Here is a 19,497-nt window from a genome sequence, read left to right as displayed (position 1 = left end):
ACGCAGACGAATACGTCCGAACAGTACCGGTAAAGTTTGTTGAAACATGTCAAACGATTTTTATAATTAATCTTCAGGATGGCAATTGTCTAAATACTCGATAATATTTCAACCGGACAATAGCGTATTCAATAGAAAGGAAAAAACAACGACGGGCGCGCGCTTGGTCATGTGCGCAAACCAGCACTGCATGCTTCCTCAGTCCACTGACAGAAGGTCTCATTCTTCTTCATTTTTCAGAAAACAATCCTGAAACAATGTCTAAAGACTGTTGACATCTAGTGGAAGCCATAGGAACTGCAATCTGGGTCCTAACCCATTAGAAACTCAATAGGCATTCAATTGAAAACTTCCCACATCAAAAAAATCCCACTTCCCGGATGGATTTTCCTCAGATTTTCACCTGCCATATCAGTTCTGTTATACTCACAGACATCATTTGAACGGTTTTGGAAACTTTAAAGTGTGTTCTATCCAAATCTACCATTTATATGCATATCCTAGGTTCTGGGCCTGAGTGACAGGCAGTTTACTTTGGGCACGCTTCTCATCCAGATGTCGAATCACTTCCCCTAAGCCATAAGAAGTTAAAATCCGTGTTCGAAGACTGATTTAAGCCTGTCAATCAATCACACAGCATCATCTGATCTGGGAATTTGCAGTGTGACAGGCTTTTATGAGAGACAATTGTCATCTAAAGCAGCATTGGCTTGGTTGTTTTCGTTCGGGATTTGTACTGTAAGCCACATTGGTACTTGTGCTGATTCATTGACTTCGCTGTTTAAAGAAGGTAGAGATGCACACATAAAAACACTGACCACGACGTGATTTGAACACGCAACCTTCTGATCTGGAGTCAGACGCGCTACCGTTGAGCCACGCGGTCTAGACAAAATGCATCTTTGGAGGGGATGCCTAGTTCAGATTTCGTTGACTGTATCATTTGGAATGGAGGCCTGGTTCTCTGGGGAAATGTACCATCTGACAATGCCCCCTCGTCAGCACGTGCCTCTCCCCTAGAGGTTAGGTGTATTAAAATAAGCAAAGGCAGACCCCGAATAGCTCAGTCGGTAGAGCATCAGACTTTAAATATTAGGGTCCAGGGTTCAAGTCCCTGTTCGGGCGCTGCTTTAATGTTCACCTTCCTTCAGTAGGTAGTCTTTCCATACTTGCATTTGGTCAGATTTAAAAATGCCTTTACTGAGAAAGCATACCATGCGATTATCTTTGGACAGCGCCCCGCTTACAAAGGCATACAAACATTTTCCAATCATATAGAGTCACGAAAGTCAGAAATAGCGATCAAATTAATCACTTACCTTTGAAGATTTTCATCTGGTTGCAGTCACAAGAGTCTCAGCTACACAATAAATGTTTGTTTTGTTCAATAAAGTCCCTCTTTATATCCCAAAAACTCAGTTTTGTTGGCGCGTTGTGTTCAGTAATCCACTGGCTCAAAGGCGGTCAAAACACGCAGACGAATACGTCCGAACAGTACCGGTGAAGTTTGTTGAAACATGTCAAACGATTTTTATAATTAATCTTCAGGTTGGCAATTGTCTAAATACTCGATAATATTTCAACCGGACAATAGCGTATTCAATAGAAAGGAAAAACAACGACGGGCGCGCACTTGGTCATGTGCGCAAACCAGCACTGCATGCTTCCTCAGTCCACTGACAGAAGGTCTCATTCTTCTTCATTTTTCAGAAAACAATCCTGAAACAATGTCTAAAGACTGTTGACATCTAGTGGAAGCCATAGGAACTGCAATCTGGGTCCTAACCCATTAGAAACTCAATAGGCATTCAATTGAAAACTTCCCACATCAAAAAAAATCCCACTTCCCGGATGGATTTTCCTCAGATTTTCACCTGCCATATCAGTTCTGTTATACTCACAGACATCATTTGAACGGTTTTGGAAACTTTAAAGTGTGTTCTATCCAAATCTACCATTTATATGCATATCCTAGGTTCTGGGCCTGAGTGACAGGCAGTTTACTTTGGGCACGCTTCTCATCCAGATGTCGAATCACTTCCCCTAAGCCATAAGAAGTTAAAATCCGTGTTCGAAGACTGATTTAAGCCTGTCAATCAATCACACAGCATCATCTGATCTGGGAATTTGCAGTGTGACAGGCTTTTATGAGAGACAATTGTCATCTAAAGCAGCATTGGCTTGGTTGTTTTCGTTCGAGATTTGTACTGTAAGCCACATTGGTACTTGTGCTGATTCATTGACTTCGCTGTTTAAAGAAGGTAGAGATTGCACACATAAAAACACTGACCACAACGTGATTTGAACACGCAACCTTCTGATCTGGAGTCAGATGCGCTACCGTTGCGCCAAGAGGTCTAGACAAAATGCATCTTTGGAGGGGATGCCTAGTTCAGATTTCGTTGACTGTATCATTTGGAATGGAGGCCTGGATCTCCTGGGAAATGTATCATCTGACAATGGCCCCTCGTCAGCACGTGCCTCTGCCCGACAGGTTAGGTGTATGAAAATAAGCAATGGCAGAGCCCGAATAGCTCAGTCGGTAGAGCATCAGACTTTAAATCTGAGGGTCCAGGGTTCAAGTCACTGTTCGGGTGCTGCTTTAATGTTCACCTTCCTTCAGTAGGCAGTCTTTCCATACTTGCATTTGGTCAGATTTAAAAATGGCTTTACTGCGAAAGCATACCATGCGATTATCTGAGGACAGCGCCCCGCTTACCAAAGCATACAAACATTTTCCAATCATATAGAGTCACGAAAGTCAGAAATAGCGATCAAATGAATCACTTACCTTTGAAGATTTTCATCTGGTTGCAGTTACAAGAGTCTCAGCTACACAATAAATGTTTGTTTTGTTCAATAAAGTCCCTCTTTATATCCCAAAAACTCAATTTTGTTGGCGCGTTGTGTTCAGTAATCCACTGGCTCAAAGGCGGTCAAAACACGCAGACGAATACGTCCGAACAGTACCGGTAAAGTTTGTTGAAACATGTCAAACGATTTTTATAATTAATCTTCAGGTTGGCAATTGTCTAAATACTTGATAATATTTCAACCGGACAATAGCGTATTCAATAGAAAGGAAAAACAACGACGGGCGCGCACTTGGTCATTTGCGCAAACCAGCACTGCATGCTTCCTCAGTCCACTGACAGAAGGTCTCATTCTTCTTCATTTTTCAGAAAACAATCCTGAAACAATGTCTAAAGACTGTTGACATCTAGTGGAAGCCATAGGAACTGCAATCTGGGTCCTAACCCATTAGAAACTCAATAGGCATTCAATTGAAAACTTCCCACATCAAAAAAATCCCACTTCCCGGATGGATTTTCCTCAGATTTTCACCTGCCATATCAGTTCTGTTATACTCACAGACATCATTTGAACGGTTTTGGAAACTTTAAAGTGTGTTCTATCCAAATCTACCATTTATATGCATATCCTAGATTCTGGGCCTGAGTGACAGGCAGTTTACTTTGGGCACGCTTCTCATCCAGATGTCGAATCACTTCCCCTAAGCCATAAGAAGTTAAAATCCGTGTTCGAAGACTGATTTAAGCCTGTCAATCAATCACACAGCATCATCTGATCTGGGAATTTGCAGTGTGACAGGCTTTTATGAGAGACAATTGTCATCTAAAGCAGAATTGGTTTGGTTGTTTTCGTTCGAGATTTGTACTGTAAGCCACATTGGTACTTGTGTTGATTCATTGACTTCGCTGTTTAAAGAAGGTAGAGATTGCACACACGAAAACACTGACCACGACGTGATTTGAACACGCAACCTTCTGATCTGGAGTCAGACACGCTACCGTTGCGCCACGAGGTCTAGACAAAATGCATCTTTGGAGGGGATGCCTAGTTCAGATTTCGTTGACTGTATCATTTGGAATGGAGGCCTGGATCTCTTGGGAAATGTATCATCTGACAATGCCCCCTCGTCAGCACGTGCCTCTGCCCGACAGGTTAGGTGTATGAAAATAAGTAAATGCAGAGCCCGAATAGCTCAGTCGGTAGAGCATCAGACTTTTAATCTGAGGGTCCAGGGTTCAAGTCCCTGTTCGGGCGCTGCTTTAATGTTCACCTTCCTTCAGTAGGTAGTCTTTCCATACTTGCATTTGGTCAGATTTAAAAATGGCTTTACTGCGAAAGCATACCATGCGATTATCTGAGGACAGCGCCCCGCTTACAAAAGCATACAAACATTTTCCAATCATATAGAGTCACGAAAGTCAGAAATAGCGATCAAATTAATCACTTACCTTTGAAGATTTTCATCTGGTTGCAGTCACAAGAGTCTCAGCTACACAATAAATGTTTGTTTTGTTCAATAAAGTCCCTCTTTATATCCCAAAAACTCAGTTTTGTTGGCTCGTTGTGTTCAGTAATCCACTGGCTCAAAGGCGGTCAAAACACGCAGACGAATACGTCCGAACAGTACCGGTAAAGTTTGTTGAAACATGTCAAACGATTTTTATAATTAATCTTCAGGATGGCAATTGTCTAAATACTCGATAATATTTCAACCGGACAATAGCGTACTCAATAGAAAGGAAAAACAACGACGGGCGCGCACTTGGTCATGTGCGCAAACCAGCACTGCATGCTTCCTCAGTCCACTGACAGAAGGTCTCATTCTTCTTCATTTTTTCAGAAAACAATCCTGAAACAATGTCTAAAGACTGTTGACATCTAGTGGAAGCCATAGGAACTGCAATCTGGGTCCTAACCCATTAGAAACTCAATAGGCATTCAATTGAAAACTTCCCACATCAAAAAAAATCCCACTTCCCGGATGGATTTTCCTCAGATTTTCACCTGCCATATCAGTTCTGTTATACTCACAGACATCATTTGAACGGTTTTGGAAACTTTAAAGTGTGTTCTATCCAAATCTACCATTTATATGCATATCCTAGATTGTGGGCCTGAGTGACAGGCAGTTTTCTTTGGGCACGCTTCTCATCCAAATGTCGAATCACTTCCCCTAAGCCATAAGAAGTTAAAATCCGTGTTCGAAGACTGATTTAAGCCTGTCAATCAATCACACAGCATCATCTGATCTGGGAATTTGCAGTGTGACAGGCTTTTATGAGAGACAATTGTCATCTAAAGCAGAATTGGTTTGGTTGTTTTCGTTCGAGATTTGTACTGTAAGCCACATTGGTACTTGTGTTGATTCATTGACTTCGCTGTTTAAAGAAGGTAGAGATTGCACACACGAAAACACTGACCACGACGTGATTTGAACACGCAACCTTCTGATCTGGAGTCAGACACGCTACCGTTGCGCCACGAGGTCTAGACAAAATGCATCTTTGGAGGGGATGCCTAGTTCAGATTTCGTTGACTGTATCATTTGGAATGGAGGCCTGGATCTCTTGGGAAATGTATCATCTGACAATGCCCCCTCCTCAGCACGTGCCTCTGCCCGACAGGTTAGGTGTATGAAAATAAGTAAATGCAGAGCCCGAATAGCTCAGTCGGTAGAGCATCAGACTTTTAATCTGAGGGTCCAGGGTTCAAGTCCCTGTTTGGGCGCTGCTTTAATGTTCACCTTCCTTCAGTAGGTAGTCTTTCCATACTTGCATTTGGTCAGATTTAAAAATGGCTTTACTGAGAAAGCATACCATGCGATTATCTGAGGACAGCGCCCCGCTTACAAAAGCATACAAACATTTTCCAATCATATAGAGTCACGAAAGTCAGAAATAGCGATCAAATTAATCACTTACCTTTGAAGATTTTCATCTGGTTGCAGTCACAAGAGTCTCAGCTACACAATAAATGTTTGTTTTGTTCAATAAAGTCCCTCTTTATATCCCAAAAACTCCGTTTTGTTGGCTCGTTGTGTTCAGTAATCCACTGGCTCAAAGGCGGTCAAAACACGCAGACGAATACGTCCGAACAGTACCGGTAAAGTTTGTTGAAACATGTCAAACGATTTTTATAATTAATCTTCAGGATGGCAATTGTCTAAATACTCGATAATATTTCAACCGGACAATAGCGTATTCAATAGAAAGGAAAAACAACGACGGGCGCGCACTTGGTCATGTGCGCAAACCAGCACTGCATGCTTCCTCAGTCCACTGACAGAAGGTCTCATTCTTCTTCATTTTTCAGAAAACAATCCTGAAACAATGTCTAAAGACTGTTGACATCTAGTGGAAGCCATAGGAACTGCAATCTGGGTCCTAACCCATTAGAAACTCAATAGGCATTCAATTGAAAACTTCCCACATCAAAAAAAATCCCACTTCCCGGATGGATTTTCCTCAGATTTTCACCTGCCATATCAGTTCTGTTATACTCACAGACATCATTTGAACGGTTTTGGAAACTTTAAAGTGTGTTCTATCCAAATCTACCATTTATATGCATATCCTAGATTGTGGGCCTGAGTGACAGGCAGTTTTCTTTGGGCACGCTTCTCATCCAAATGTCGAATCACTTCCCCTAAGCCATAAGAAGTTAAAATCCGTGTTCGAAAACTGATTTAAGCCTGTCAATCAATCACACAGCATCATCTGATCTGGGAATTTGCAGTGTGACAGGCTTTTATGAGAGACAATTGTCATCTAAAGCAGAATTGGTTTGGTTGTTTTCGTTCGAGATTTGTACTGTAAGCCACATTGGTACTTGTGTTGATTCATTGACTTCGCTGTTTAAAGAAGGTAGAGATTGCACACACGAAAACACTGACCACGACGTGATTTGAACACGCAACCTTCTGATCTGGAGTCAGACACGCTACCGTTGCGCCACGAGGTCTAGACAAAATGCATCTTTGGAGGGGATGCCTAGTTCAGATTTCGTTGACTGTATCATTTGGAATGGAGGCCTGGATCTCTTGGGAAATGTATCATCTGACAATGCCCCCTCCTCAGCACGTGCCTCTGCCCGACAGGTTAGGTGTATGAAAATAAGTAAATGCAGAGCCCGAATAGCTCAGTCGGTAGAGCATCAGACTTTTAATCTGAGGGTCCAGGGTTCAAGTCCCTGTTCGGGCGCTGCTTCAATGTTCACCTTCCTTCAGTAGGTAGTCTTTCCATACTTGCATTTGGTCAGATTTAAAAATGGCTTTACTGCGAAAGCATACCATGCGATTATCTGAGGACAGCGCCCCGCTTACAAAAGCATACAAACATTTTCCAACCAATTAGAGGAGTCACGAAAGTCAGAAATAGCCATCAAATTAATCACTTACCTTTGAAGATTTTCATCTGGTTGCAGTCACAAGAGTCCCAGCTACACAATAAATGTTTGTTTTGTTCGATAAAGTCCCTCTTCATATCGCAAAAACTCTGTTTTGTTGGCGCGTTGTGTTCAGTAATCCACTGGCTCAAAGGCAGTCAAAACACGCAGACGAATACGTCCGAATAGTACCAGTAAAGTTTGTTGAAACATGTCAAATGATTTTTATAATTAATCTTCAGGTTGGCAATTGTCTAAATACTCGATAATATTTGAACCGGACAATAGCGTATTCAATAGAAAGGAAAAACAACGAAGGGCGTGCACTTGGTCATGCGCTCAAACCAGCACTGCATGCTTCCTCAGTCCACTGACAGAAGGTCTCATTCTTCTTCATTTTTCATAAAACAAGCCTTAAACAATGTCTAAAGACTGTTGACATCTAGTGGAAGCCATAGGAACTGCAATCTGGGTCCTAACCCATTAGAAACTCAATAGGCATTCAATTGAAAACTTCCCACATCAAAAGAAATCCCACTTCCCGGATGGATTTTCCTCAGATTTTCACCTGCCATATCAGTTCTGTTATACTCACAGACATCATTTGAACGGTTTTGGAAACTTTAGAGTGTGTTCTATCCAAATCTACCAATTATATGCATATCCAGCGTCTGGGCCTGAGTAACAGGCAGTTGACTTTGGGCACGCTTTTCATCCAGACGTCGAAATACTTCACCCAAGCCATAAGAAGTTAAAATCTGTGTTCGAAGACTTATTTAAGTCTGTCAATCAATCACACAGCATCATCTGATCTGGGAATTTGCAGTGTGCCAGGCTTTTATGAGAGACAATTGTCATCTAAAATAGCATTGGTTTGGTTGTTTTTTCATTTGAGATTTGTACTGTACGCCACATTGGTACTTGTGCTGATTCATTGACTTCGCTGTTTAAAGAAGGTTGAGATTGCACACATTAAAAACCCTGAACAGGACGTGATTTGAACACGCAACCTTCTGATCTGGAGTCAGACGCGCTACCGTTGCGCCACGAGGTCTTGGACATATGGCATCTTTGGAGGGGATGCCTAGTTCAGATTTCGTTGACTGTATCATTTGGAATGGAGGCCTGGTTCTCTGGGGAAATGTACCATCTGACAATGCCCCCTCGTCAGCACGTGCCTCTGCCCAGCAGGTTAGGTGTATGAAAAAAAGTAACTGCAGAGCCCGAATAGCTCAGTCGGTAGAGCATCAGACTTTTAATCTGAGGGTCCAGGGTTCAAGTCCCTGTTTGGGCGCTGCTTTAATGTTCACCTTCCTTCAGTAGGCATTCTCTCAATACTTGCATTGGGTCAGATTTAAAAATGGTTTTACTGCGAAAGCATACCATGCGATTATCTGAGGACAGCTCCCCGCTTACAAAAGCATACAAACATTTTCCAACCAATTAGAGGAGTCACGAAAGTCAGAAATAGCCATCAAATGAATCACTTACCTTTGAAGATTTTCATCTGGTTGCAGTCACAAGAGTCTCAGCTACACAATAAATGTTTGTTTTGTTCGATAAAGTCCCTCTTTATATCCCAAAAACTCTGTTTTGTTGGCGCGTTGTGTTCAGTAATCCACTGGCTCAAAGGCGGTCAAAACACGCAGACGAATACGTCCGAATAGTACCAGTAAAGTTTGTTGAAACATGTCAAACGATTTTTATAATTAATCTTCAGGTTGTCAATTGTCTAAATACTCGATAATATTTGAACCGGACAATAGCGTATTCAATAGAAAGGAAAAACAACGAAGGGCGCGCACTTGGTCATGCGCTCAAACCAGCACTGCATGCTTCCTCAGTCCACTGACAGAAGGTCTCATTCTTCTTCATTTTTCAGAAAACAAGCCTTAAACAATGTCTAAAGACTGTTGACATCTAGTGGAAGCCATAGGAACTGCAATCTGGGTCCTAACCCATTAGAAACTCAATAGGCATTCAATTGAAAACTTCCCACATCAAAAAAATCCCACTTCCCGGATGGATTTTCCTCAGATTTTCACCTGCCATATCAGTTCTGTTATACTCACAGACATCATTTGAACGGTTTTGGAAACTTTAGAGTGTGTTCTATCCAAATCTACCAATTCTATGCATATCCTAGCGTCTGGGCCTGAGTAACAGGCATTTAACTTTTTGGGCACGCTTTTCATCCAGACGTCGAAATACTTCCCCCAAGCCATAAGAAGTTAAAATCCGTGTTCGAAGACTGATTTAAGTCTGTCAATCAATCACACAGCATCATCTGATCTGGGAATTTGCAGTGTGCCAGGCTTTTATGAGAGACAATTGTCATCTAAAGTAGCATTGGTTTGGTTGTTTTTTCATTTGAGATTTGTACTGTACGCCACATTGGTTCTTGTGCTGATTCATTGACTTCGCTGTTTAAAGAAGGTTGAGATTGCACACATTAAAAACCCTGACCAGGACGTGATTTGAACACGCAAACTTCTGATCTGGAGTCAGACGCGCTACCGTTGCGCCACGAGGTCTTGGACAAATGGCATCTTTCGAGGGGATGCCTAGTTCAGATTTCGTTGACTGTATCATTTGGAATGGAGGCCTGGTTCTCTGGGGAAATGTACCATCTGACAATGCCCCCTCGTCAGCACGTGCCTCTGCCCAGCAGGTTAGGTGTATGAAAAAAAGTGACTTCAGAGCCCGAATAGCTCAGTCGGTAGAGCATCAGACTTTTAATCTGAGGGTCCAGGCTTCAAGTCCCTGTTCGGGCGCTGCTTTAATGTTCACCTTCCTTCAGTAGGCATTCTCTCAATACTTGCATTTTGTCAGATTTAAAAATGGTTTTACTGCGACAGCATACCATGCGATTATCTGAGGACAGCTCCCCGCTTACAAAAGCATACAAACATTTTCCAACCAATTAGAGGAGTCACGAAAGTCAGAAATAGCCATCAAATGAATCACTTACCTTTGAAGATTTTCATCTGGTTGCAGTCACAAGAGTCCCAGCTACACAATAAATGTTTGTTTTGTTCGATAAAGTCCCTCTTTATATCGCAAAAACTCTGTTTTGTTGGCGCGTTGTGTTCAGTAATCCACTGGCTCAAAGGCAGTCAAAACACGCAGACGAATACGTCCGAATAGTACCAGTAAAGTTTGTTGAAACATGTCAAACGATTTTTATAATTAATCTTCAGGTTGTCAATTGTCTAAATACTCGATAATATTTGAACCGGACAATAGCGTATTCAATAGAAAGGAAAAACAACGAAGGGCGCGCACTTGGTCATGCGCTCAAACCAGCACTGCATGCTTCCTCAGTCCACTGACAGAAGGTCTCATTCTTCTTCATTTTTCAGAAAACAAGCCTTAAACAATGTCTAAAGACTGTTGACATCCAGTGGAAGCCATAGGAACTGCAATCTGGGTCCTAACCCATTAGAAACTCAATAGGCATTCAATTGAAAACTTCCCACATCAAAAGAAATCCCACTTCCCGGATGGATTTTCCTCAGATTTTCACCTGCCATATCAGTTCTGTTATACTCACAGACATCATTTGAACGGTTTTGGAAACTTTAGAGTGTGTTCTATCCAAATCTACCAATTCTATGCATATCCTAGCGTCTGGGCCTGAGTAACAGGCATTTAACTTTGGGCACGCTTTTCATCCAGACGTCGAAATACTTCCCCCAAGCCATAAGAAGTTAAAATCTGTGTTTGAAGACTTATTTAAGTCTGTCAATCAATCACAGAGCATCATCTGATCTGGGAATTTGCAGTGTGCCAGGCTTTTATGAGAGACAATTGTCATCTAAAACAGCATTGGTTTGGTTGTTTTTTCATTTGAGATTTGTACTGTAAGTCACATTGGTAGTTGTGCTGACTCATTGACTTCGCTGTTTAAAGAAGGTAGAGATTACACACATTAAAAACCCTGACCACGACTTGATTTGAACATGCAACCTTCTGTTCTGGAGTCAGATGCGCTACCGTTGCGCCACGAGGTCTTGGACGTATTGCATCTTTGGAGGGGATGCCTACTTCAGATTTCGTTGACTGTATCATTTGGAATGGAGGCCTGGTTCTCTGGGGAAATGTACCATCTGACAATGCCCCCTCGTCAGCACGTGCCTCTGCCCAGCAGGTTAGGTGTATAAAAAAAAGTGAATGCAGAGCCTGAATAGCTCAGTCGGTAGAGCATCAGACTTTTAATCTGAGGGTCCAGGCTTCAAGTCCCTGTTCGGGCGCTGCTTTAATGTTCACCTTCCTTCAGTAGGCATTCTCTCAATACTTGCATTGTGTCAGATTTAAAAATGGTTTTACTGCGACAGCATACCATGCGATTATCTGAGGACAGCTCCCCGCTTACAAAAGCATACAAACATTTTCCAACCAATTAGAGGAGTCACGAAAGTCAGAAATAGCCATCAAATGAATCACTTTTCTTTGAAGATTTTCATCTGGTTGCAGTCACGAGAGTCCCAGCTACACAATAAATGTTTGTTTTGTTCGATAAAGTCCCTCTTTATATCCCAAAAACTCTGTTTTGTTGGCGCGTTGTGTTCAGTAATCCACTGGCTCAAAGGCGGTCAAAACACGCAGACGAATACGTCCGAATAGTACCAGTAAAGTTTGTTGAAACATGTCAAATGATTTTTATAATTAATCCTCAGGTTGTCAATTGTCTAAATACTCGATAATATTTGAACCGGACAATAGCGTATTCAATAGAAAGGAAAAACAACGAAGGGCGCGCACTTGGTCATGCGCTCAAACCAGCACTGCATGCTTCCTCAGTCCACTGACAGAAGGTCTCATTCTTCTTCATTTTTCAGAAAACAAGCCTTAAACAATGTCTAAAGACTGTTGACATCTAGTGGAAGCCATAGGAACTGCAATCTGGGTCCTAACCCATTAGAAACTCAATAGGCATTCAATTGAAAACTTCCCACATCAAAAAAAATCCCACTTCCCGGATGGATTTTCCTCAGATTTTCACCTGCCATATCAGTTCTGTTATACTCACAGACATCATTTGAACGGTTTTGGAAACTTTAGAGTGTGTTCTATCCAAATCTACCAATTATATGCATATCCTAGCGTCTGGGCCTGAGTAACAGGCATTTAACTTTTGGGCACGCTTTTCATCCAGACGTCGAAATACTTCCCCCAAGCCATAAGAAGTTAAAATCTGTGTTCGAAGACTTATTTAAGTCTGTCAATCAATCACACAGCATCATCTGATCTGGGAATTTGCAGTGTGCCAGGCTTTTATGAGAGACAATTGTCATCTAAAACAGCATTGGTTTGCTTGTTTTTTCATTTGAGATTTGTACTGTACGCCACATTGGTTCTTGTGCTGACTCTTTGACTTTGCTGTTTAAAGAAGGTTGAGATTGCACACATTAAAAACCCTGAACAGGACATGATTTGAACACGCAAACTTCTGATCTGGAGTCAGACGCGCTACCGTTGCGCCACGAGGTCTTGGACATATGGCATCTTTGGAGGGGATGCCTAGTTCAGATTTCGTTGACTGTATCATTTGGAATGGAGGCCTGGTTCTCTGGGGAAATGTACCATCTGACAATGCCCCCTCGTCAGCACGTGCCTCTGCCCAGCAGGTTAGGTGTATGAAAAAAAGTAACTTCAGAGCCCGAATAGCTCAGTCGGTAGAGCATCAGACTTTTAATCTGAGGGTCCAGGCTTCAAGTCCCTGTTCGGGCGCTGCTTTAATGTTCACCTTCCTTCAGTAGGCATTCTCTCAATACTTGCATTGTGTCAGATTTAAAAATGGTTTTACTGCGACAGCATACCATGCGATTATCTGAGGACAGCTCCCCGCTTACAAAAGCATACAAACATTTTCCAACCAATTAGAGGAGTCACGAAAGTCAGAAATAGCCATCAAATGAATCACTTTTCTTTGAAGATTTTCATCTGGTTGCAGTCACGAGAGTCCCAGCTACACAATAAATGTTTGTTTTGTTCGATAAAGTCCCTCTTTATATCCCAAAAACTCTGTTTTGTTGGCGCGTTGTGTTCAGTAATCCACTGGCTCAAAGGCGGTCAAAACACGCAGACGAATACGTCCGAATAGTACCAGTAAAGTTTGTTGAAACATGTCAAATGATTTTTATAATTAATCCTCAGGTTGTCAATTGTCTAAATACTCGATAATATTTGAACCGGACAATAGCGTATTCAATAGAAAGGAAAAACAACGAAGGGCGCGCACTTGGTCATGCGCTCAAACCAGCACTGCATGCTTCCTCAGTCCACTGACAGAAGGTCTCATTCTTCTTCATTTTTCAGAAAACAAGCCTTAAACAATGTCTAAAGACTGTTGACATCTAGTGGAAGACATAGGAACTGCAATCTGGGTCCTAACCCATTAGAAACTCAATAGGCATTCAATTGAAAACTTCCCACATCAAAAAAAATCCCACTTCCCGGATGGATTTTCCTCAGATTTTCACCTGCCATATCAGTTCTGTTATACTCACAGACATCATTTGAACGGTTTTGGAAACTTTAGAGTGTGTTCTATCCAAATCTACCATTTATATGCATATCCTAGCGTCTGGGCCTGAGTGACAGGCATTTTACTTTGGGCACGCTTCTCATCCAGATGTCGAAATACTTCCCCCAAGCCATAAGAAGTTAAAATCCGTGTTCGAAGACTTATTTAAGTCTGTCAATCAATCACACAGCATCATCTGATCTGGGAATTTGCAGTGTGCCAGGCTTTTATGAGAGACAATTGTCATCTAAAGCAGCATTGGTTTGGTTGTTTTTTCATTTGAGATTTGTACTGTACGCCACATTGGTACTTGTGTTGATTCTTTGACTTCGCTGTTTAAAGAAGGTAGAGATTGCACACATTAAAAACACTGAACAGGACGTGATTTGAACATGCAAACTTCTGATCTGGAGTCAGACGCGCTACCGTTGCGCCACGAGGTCTTGGACAAATTGCATCTTTGGAGGGGATGCCTAGTTCAGATTTCGTTGACTGTATCATTTGGAATGGAGGCCTGGATCTCTTGGGAAATGTACCATCTGACAATGCCCCCTCGTCAGCACGTGCCTCTGCCCAGCAGGTTAGGTGTATGAAAAAAAGTAAATGCAGAGCCCGAATAGCTCAGTCGGTAGAGCATCAGACTTTTAATCTGAGGGTCCAGGGTTCAAGTCCCTGTTCGGGCGCTGCTTTAATGTTCACCTTCCTTCAGTAGGCATTCTCTCAATACTTGCATTGTGTCAGATTTAAAAATGGTTTTACTGCGAAAGCATACCATGCGATTATCTGAGGACAGCGCCCCGCTTACAAAAGCATACAAACATTTTCCAACCAATTAGAGGAGTCACGAAAGTCAGAAATAGCGATCAAATGAATCACTTACCTTTGAAGATTTTCATCTGGTTGCAGTCACGAGAGTCCCAGCTACACAATAAATGTTTGTTTTGTTCGATAAAGTCCCTCTTTATATCCCAAAAACTCAGTTTTGTTGGCGCGTTGTGTTCAGTAATCCACTGGCTCAAAGGCGGTCAAAACACGCAGACGAATACGTCCGAATAGTACCGGTAAAGTTTGTTGAAACATGTCAAACGATTTTTATAATTAATCCTCAGGTTGGCAATTGTCTAAATACTCGATAATATTTGAACCGGACAATAGCGTATTCAATAGAAAGGAAAAACAACGAAGGGCGCGCACTTGGTCATGCGCTCAAACCAGCACTGCATGCTTCCTCAGTCCACTGACAGAAGGTCTCATTCTTCTTCATTTTTCAGAAAACAAGCCTTAAACAATGTCTAAAGACTGTTGACATCTAGTGGAAGCCATAGGAACTGCAATCTGGGTCCTAACCCATTAGAAACTCAATAGGCATTCAATTGAAAACTTCCCACATCAAAAGAAATCCCACTTCCCGGATGGATTTTCCTCAGATTTTCACCTGCCATATCAGTTCTGTTATACTCACAGACATCATTTGAACGGTTTTGGAAACTTTAAAGTGTGTTCTATCCAAATCTACCATTTATATGCATATCCTAGCGTCTGGGCCTGAGTAACAGGCATTTAACTTTTGGGCACGCTTCTCATCCAGACGTCGAAATACTTCCCCCAAGCCATAAGAAGTTAAAATCTGTGTTCGAAGACTGATTTAAGTCTGTCAATCAATCACACAGCATCATCTGATCTGGGAATTTGCAGTGTGCCAGGCTTTTATGAGAGACAATTGTCATCTAAAGCAGCATTGGTTTGGTTGTTTTTTCATTCGAGATTTGTACTGTAAGCCACATTGGTTCTTGTGCTGATTCTTTGACTTCGCTGTTTAAAGAAGGTTGAGATTGCACACATTAAAAACCCTGAACAGGACGTGATTTGAACACGCAACCTTCTGATCTGGAGTCAGACGCGCTACCGTTGCGCCACGAGGTCTTGGACATATTGCATCTTTGGAGGGGATGCCTAGTTCAGATTTCGTTGACTGTATCATTTGGAATGGAGGCCTGGATCTCTGGGGAAATGTACCATCTGACAATGCCCCCTCGTCAGCACGTGCCTCTGCCCGGCAGGTTAGGTGTATGAAAAAAAGTAAATTCAGAGCCCGAATAGCTCAGTCGGTAGAGCATCAGACTTTTAATCTGAGGGTCCAGGGTTCAAGTCCCTGTTCGGGCGCTGCTTTAATGTTCACCTTCCTTCAGTAGGCATTCTCTCAATACTTGCATTGTGTCAGATTTAAAAATGGTTTTACTGCGAAAGCATACCATGCGATTATCTGAGGACAGCGCCCCGCTTACAAAAGCATACAAACATTTTCCAACCAATTAGAGGAGTCACGAAAGTCAGAAATAGCCATCAAATGAATCACTTACCTTTGAAGATTTTCATCTGGTTGCAGTCACAAGAGTCCCAGCTACACAATAAATGTTTGTTTTGTTCGATAAAGTCCCTCTTTATATCCCAAAAACTCAGTTTTGTTGGCGCGTTGTGTTCAGTAATCCACTGGCTCAAAGGCGGTCAAAACACGCAGACGAATACGTCCGAACAGTACCGGTAAAGTTTGTTGAAACATGTCAAATGATTTTTATAATTAATCCTCAGGTTGGCAATTGTCTAAATACTCGATAATATTTGAACCGGACAATAGCGTATTCAATAGAAAGGAAAAACAACGAAGGGCGCGCACTTGGTCATGCGCTCAAACCAGCACTGCATGCTTCCTCAGTCCACTGACAGAAGGTCTCATTCTTCTTCATTTTTCAGAAAACAAGCCTTAAACAATGTCTAAAGACTGTTGACATCTAGTGGAAGCCATAGGAACTGCAATCTGGGTCCTAACCCATTAGAAACTCAATAGGCATTCAATTGAAAACTTCCCACATCAAAAAAAATCCCACTTCCCGGATGGATTTTCCTCAGATTTTCACCTGCCATATCAGTTCTGTTATACTCACAGACATCATTTGAACGGTTTTGGAAACTTTAGAGTGTGTTCTATCCAAATCTACCAATTATATGCATATCCTAGCGTCTGGGCCTGAGTAACAGGCAGTTAACTTTTGGGCACGCTTTTCATCCAGACGTCGAAATACTTCCCCCAAGCCATAAGAAGTTAAAATCTGTGTTCGAAGACTGATTTAAGTCTGTCAATCAATCACACAGCATCATCTGATCTGGGAATTTGCAGTGTGCCAGGCTTTTATGAGAGACAATTGTCATCTAAAACAGCATTGGTTTGGTTGTTTTTTCATTTGAGATTTGTACTGTACGCCACATTGGTACTTGTGCTGACTCATTGACTTCGCTGTTTAAAGAAGGTTGAGATTGCACACATTAAAAACCCTGAACAGGACATGATTTGAACACGCAAACTTCTGATCTGGAGTCAGACGCGCTACCGTTGCGCCACGAGGTCTTGGACATATGGCATCTTTGGAGGGGATGCCTAGTTCAGATTTCGTTGACTGTATCATTTGGAATGGAGGCCTGGTTCTCTGGGGAAATGTACCATCTGACAATGCCCCCTCGTCAGCACGTGCCTCTGCCCGGCAGGTTAGGTGTATGAAAAAAAGTAACTTCAGAGCCCGAATAGCTCAGTCGGTAGAGCATCAGACTTTTAATCTGAGGGTCCAGGCTTCAAGTCCCTGTTTGGGCGCTGCTTTAATGTTCACCTTCCTTCAGTAGGCATTCTCTCAATACTTGCATTGTGTCAGATTTAAAAATGGTTTTACTGCGAAAGCATACCATGCGATTATCTGAGGACAGCTCCCCGCTTACAAAAGCATACAAACATTTTCCAACCAATTAGAGGAGTCACGAAAGTCAGAAATAGCCATCAAATGAATCACTTACCTTTGAAGATTTTCATCTGGTTGCAGTCACGAGAGTCCCAGCTACACAATAAATGTTTGTTTTGTTCGATAAAGTCCCTCTTTATATCCCAAAAACTCTGTTTTGTTGGCGCGTTGTGTTCAGTAATCCACTGGCTCAAAGGCGGTCAAAACACGCAGACGAATACGTCCGAATAGTACCGGTAAAGTTTGTTGAAACATGTCAAACGATTTTTATAATTAATCCTCAGGTTGTCAATTGTCTAAATACTCGATAATATTTGAACCGGACAATAGCGTATTCAATAGAAAGGAAAAACAACGAAGGGCGCGCACTTGGTCATGCGCTCAAACCAGCACTGCATGCTTCCTCAGTCCACTGACAGAAGGTCTCATTCTTCTTCATTTTTCAGAAAACAATCCTGAAACAATGTCTAAAGACTGTTGACATCTAGTGGAAGCCATAGGAACTGCAATCTGGGTCCTAACCCATTAGAAACTCAATAGGCATTCAATTGAAAACTTCCCACATCAAAAGAAATCCCACTTCCCGGATGGATTTTCCTCAGATTTTCACCTGCCATATCAGTTCTGTTATACTCACAGACATCATTTGAACGGTTTTGGAAACTTTAGAGTGTGTTCTATCCAAATCTACCAATTCTATGCATATCCTAGCGTCTGGGCCTGAGTAACAGGCATTTAACTTTGGGCACGCTTTTCATCCAGACGTCGAAATACTTCCCCCAAGCCATAAGAAGTTAAAATCTGTGTTTGAAGACTTATTTAAGTCTGTCAATCAATCACACAGCATCATCTGATCTGGGAATTTGCAGTGTGCCAGGCTTTTATGAGAGACAATTGTCATCTAAAACAGCATTGGTTTGGTTGTTTTTTCATTTGAGATTTGTACTGTAAGTCACATTGGTAGTTGTGCTGACTCATTGACTTCGCTGTTTAAAGAAGGTAGAGATTACACACATTAAAAACCCTGACCACGACTTGATTTGAACATGCAACCTTCTGTTCTGGAGTCAGACGCGCTACCGTTGCGCCACGAGGTCTTGGACGTATTGCATCTTTGGAGGGGATGCCTACTTCAGATTTCGTTGACTGTATCATTTGGAATGGAGGCCTGGTTCTCTGGGGAAATGTACCATCTGACAATGCCCCCTCGTCAGCACGTGCCTCTGCCCAGCAGGTTAGGTGTATAAAAAAAAGTAAATGCAGAGCCTGAATAGCTCAGTCGGTAGAGCATCAGACTTTTAATCTGAGGGTCCAGGCTTCAAGTCCCTGTTCGGGCGCTGCTTTAATGTTCACCTTCCTTCAGTAGGCATTCTCTCAATACTTGCATTGTGTCAGATTTAAAAATGGTTTTACTGCGACAGCATACCATGCGATTATCTGAGGACAGCTCCCCGCTTACAAAAGCATACAAACATTTTCCAACCAATTAGAGGAGTCACGAAAGTCAGAAATAGCCATCAAATGAATCACTTTTCTTTGAAGATTTTCATCTGGTTGCAGTCACGAGAGTCCCAGCTACACAATAAATGTTTGTTTTGTTCGATAAAGTCCCTCTTTATATCCCAAAAACTCTGTTTTGTTGGCGCGTTGTGTTCAGTAATCCACTGGCTCAAAGGCGGTCAAAACACGCAGACGAATACGTCCGAATAGTACCAGTAAAGTTTGTTGAAACATGTCAAATGATTTTTATAATTAATCCTCAGGTTGTCAATTGTCTAAATACTCGATAATATTTGAACCGGACAATAGCGTATTCAATAGAAAGGAAAAACAACGAAGGGCGCGCACTTGGTCATGCGCTCAAACCAGCACTGCATGCTTCCTCAGTCCACTGACAGAAGGTCTCATTCTTCTTCATTTTTCAGAAAACAAGCCTTAAACAATGTCTAAAGACTGTTGACATCCAGTGGAAGCCATAGGAACTGC

General features: G+C 42.0%; 17 non-coding genes across 17 annotated transcripts; 11 read left to right on the top strand and 6 right to left on the bottom strand.

Annotated features, from left to right (window-relative positions):
* Window positions 1-814: 814 nt before the first annotated feature.
* Window positions 815-886, bottom strand: trnaw-cca (transfer RNA tryptophan (anticodon CCA)). The gene has a single exon. It is a non-coding gene; the product is annotated as a tRNA-Trp (tRNA).
* A 1,400-nt stretch (window positions 887-2,286) lies between these two features.
* trnaw-cca (transfer RNA tryptophan (anticodon CCA)) lies at window positions 2,287-2,358 on the bottom strand. Its single transcript has one exon. It is a non-coding gene; the product is annotated as a tRNA-Trp (tRNA).
* A 1,399-nt stretch (window positions 2,359-3,757) lies between these two features.
* On the bottom strand, window positions 3,758-3,829 carry trnaw-cca (transfer RNA tryptophan (anticodon CCA)). The gene has a single exon. It is a non-coding gene; the product is annotated as a tRNA-Trp (tRNA).
* A 166-nt stretch (window positions 3,830-3,995) lies between these two features.
* Window positions 3,996-4,068, top strand: trnak-uuu (transfer RNA lysine (anticodon UUU)). Its single transcript has one exon. It is a non-coding gene; the product is annotated as a tRNA-Lys (tRNA).
* A 1,162-nt stretch (window positions 4,069-5,230) lies between these two features.
* On the bottom strand, window positions 5,231-5,302 carry trnaw-cca (transfer RNA tryptophan (anticodon CCA)). Its single transcript has one exon. It is a non-coding gene; the product is annotated as a tRNA-Trp (tRNA).
* Window positions 5,303-5,468: 166 nt separating this feature from the next.
* trnak-uuu (transfer RNA lysine (anticodon UUU)) lies at window positions 5,469-5,541 on the top strand. The gene has a single exon. It is a non-coding gene; the product is annotated as a tRNA-Lys (tRNA).
* A 1,161-nt stretch (window positions 5,542-6,702) lies between these two features.
* trnaw-cca (transfer RNA tryptophan (anticodon CCA)) lies at window positions 6,703-6,774 on the bottom strand. Its single transcript has one exon. It is a non-coding gene; the product is annotated as a tRNA-Trp (tRNA).
* Window positions 6,775-6,940: 166 nt separating this feature from the next.
* On the top strand, window positions 6,941-7,013 carry trnak-uuu (transfer RNA lysine (anticodon UUU)). The gene has a single exon. It is a non-coding gene; the product is annotated as a tRNA-Lys (tRNA).
* Window positions 7,014-8,418: 1,405 nt separating this feature from the next.
* Window positions 8,419-8,491, top strand: trnak-uuu (transfer RNA lysine (anticodon UUU)). The gene has a single exon. It is a non-coding gene; the product is annotated as a tRNA-Lys (tRNA).
* Window positions 8,492-9,659: 1,168 nt separating this feature from the next.
* Window positions 9,660-9,731, bottom strand: trnaw-cca (transfer RNA tryptophan (anticodon CCA)). Its single transcript has one exon. It is a non-coding gene; the product is annotated as a tRNA-Trp (tRNA).
* A 167-nt stretch (window positions 9,732-9,898) lies between these two features.
* Window positions 9,899-9,971, top strand: trnak-uuu (transfer RNA lysine (anticodon UUU)). The gene has a single exon. It is a non-coding gene; the product is annotated as a tRNA-Lys (tRNA).
* Window positions 9,972-11,377: 1,406 nt separating this feature from the next.
* trnak-uuu (transfer RNA lysine (anticodon UUU)) lies at window positions 11,378-11,450 on the top strand. Its single transcript has one exon. It is a non-coding gene; the product is annotated as a tRNA-Lys (tRNA).
* A 1,407-nt stretch (window positions 11,451-12,857) lies between these two features.
* On the top strand, window positions 12,858-12,930 carry trnak-uuu (transfer RNA lysine (anticodon UUU)). The gene has a single exon. It is a non-coding gene; the product is annotated as a tRNA-Lys (tRNA).
* A 1,406-nt stretch (window positions 12,931-14,336) lies between these two features.
* On the top strand, window positions 14,337-14,409 carry trnak-uuu (transfer RNA lysine (anticodon UUU)). Its single transcript has one exon. It is a non-coding gene; the product is annotated as a tRNA-Lys (tRNA).
* Window positions 14,410-15,816: 1,407 nt separating this feature from the next.
* On the top strand, window positions 15,817-15,889 carry trnak-uuu (transfer RNA lysine (anticodon UUU)). The gene has a single exon. It is a non-coding gene; the product is annotated as a tRNA-Lys (tRNA).
* Window positions 15,890-17,296: 1,407 nt separating this feature from the next.
* Window positions 17,297-17,369, top strand: trnak-uuu (transfer RNA lysine (anticodon UUU)). The gene has a single exon. It is a non-coding gene; the product is annotated as a tRNA-Lys (tRNA).
* Window positions 17,370-18,775: 1,406 nt separating this feature from the next.
* Window positions 18,776-18,848, top strand: trnak-uuu (transfer RNA lysine (anticodon UUU)). The gene has a single exon. It is a non-coding gene; the product is annotated as a tRNA-Lys (tRNA).
* The last annotated feature ends 649 nt before the right edge of the window (window positions 18,849-19,497 follow it).

The sequence above is a fragment of the Salmo salar genome, chromosome ssa03, assembly GCF_905237065.1.
Source record: "Salmo salar chromosome ssa03, Ssal_v3.1, whole genome shotgun sequence".
NCBI lineage: Eukaryota > Metazoa > Chordata > Actinopteri > Salmoniformes > Salmonidae > Salmo > Salmo salar.
The sequence above is the reverse complement of the archived record's forward strand: the minus strand, read 5'-3'. Positions and strand labels throughout refer to the sequence as shown.